The sequence below is a fragment of the Lottia gigantea genome (assembly GCF_000327385.1).
Source record: "Lottia gigantea unplaced genomic scaffold LOTGIsca_100, whole genome shotgun sequence".
Classification (NCBI taxonomy): domain Eukaryota; kingdom Metazoa; phylum Mollusca; class Gastropoda; family Lottiidae; genus Lottia; species Lottia gigantea.
In genome coordinates, this window is record NW_008706748.1 from 19,778 (window position 1) to 21,350 (window position 1,573).

Genomic DNA, 1,573 nt, shown 5'->3' on the forward strand with positions numbered 1-1,573 from the left:
CAGTTTTACGATTTCATCGAATTTGTACAAGATCTTCTGATTTCAACCAAGCCTGTACGATTGTTTTCTCAAAACTGAAAGAGCGTGGGTACTCTAAACGATTTTTACGAAACATAAAAAATTCCACCTTAGCACAGATAGCAGCTAAAAACAGACTTTATGCCGAAGTACCTCCAGGTTTAAGAAGTGCTCCATGTTTGTCCAGTAGATGCAAAACATGTCCCTTTATATCAGAAACTCATTATTTTGTAAGCAACTCTACGAATAAAAGGTAACCGATCCAGGAACATCTAACATGTGAACATTCGAATGTAATATATTTAATTTCATGCAAGAAATGCCCCAAACAATATGTAGGAGAAACTAAGAATAATTTACGAACTCGCTTTAATGCTCATAGGTCAGACATCAAATTAAAGAAAGACAAGCCTGTTTCTAATCATTTCAACCTCGACGACCATTCAATAGACGATCTCACCCTAATTAAGAAATTAATCGCCACAGCCAACAAAACCTTCCCAAACTCCAAGATCCTCTTCACATGTATACCCATCTCAAATAAAATCTCGAAGAAAGCACAACAGAACCTCAGCACCCTCAACAACATGATGATGGAGTCCAGTATCAACAGCGCAACAATCTTACCACCCTACGAAGAAGAAATCGAAACAGTTGATAATCTTCATTGGTCTCCAGAAACAGCAAACAGCATTTATTTGTTTTGGATACACCAGCTTCAAGCATCGAGTAAGTCTTTAAACTAATTACTGGGGATAAAAAGACTGAGAGGCCACCGCTAGGCCAAACTGTAGTTAACTTGAGCCGCAAAATTCTCACACCCCTTCAGCATTCAATCTTAGACCGTGGACTTATTCCCACACCAAAGATAGCTAACTTGGATTATCTCCGACCATCCATTGAACGATTTCAACGAAATCTTAGCTGCACATATTTTTTTCGAAACCACCCCCCACGTGGTGCTAGAACAATGTTTATTCCTAAATCCACGTGGACACCCCCTCAGGCCGCCATCCATCCTGAAATATTGGAAGCATTTGCTAGTATGAATAGCCAAACAGTGAACCTTTCCATAACACACTAAAAGCCTAATCTCACACGAGTGGAACGTGAAGCGTTAAACTTACTTAAGAAAGACGATAGCATTGTTATTAAAAAGAGTGACAAAGGTTCATGTTGTGTCATTCTGAATAGGGAGGATTACGTTTCAGAAGCAGAGAATCAACTGAATAATCCTAAACATTATGCCATTTTACCGAAACCAATTTTCAAAGAAACTGCTAACATGATTAATAATATTCTTGCCGATTTAGTCAAAACTAGTTATCTCAAACAGAAACAATATGACTATCTGTCTGCCAAACCTGATTGTCGCGAGAGACATTCGTACACTTTGCCTAAAATCCATAAGAATCCAACCAAGGAGTGGTTTATCTCGAATAAAATCCCTAAAGGCCGCCCGATTATATCTGACTGTGGTAGTGAGTCATATGCAGTGTCAGAATACATTGATCATTTCTTACTACCTCTAGCATGCCAACATCGCGCCTACCTT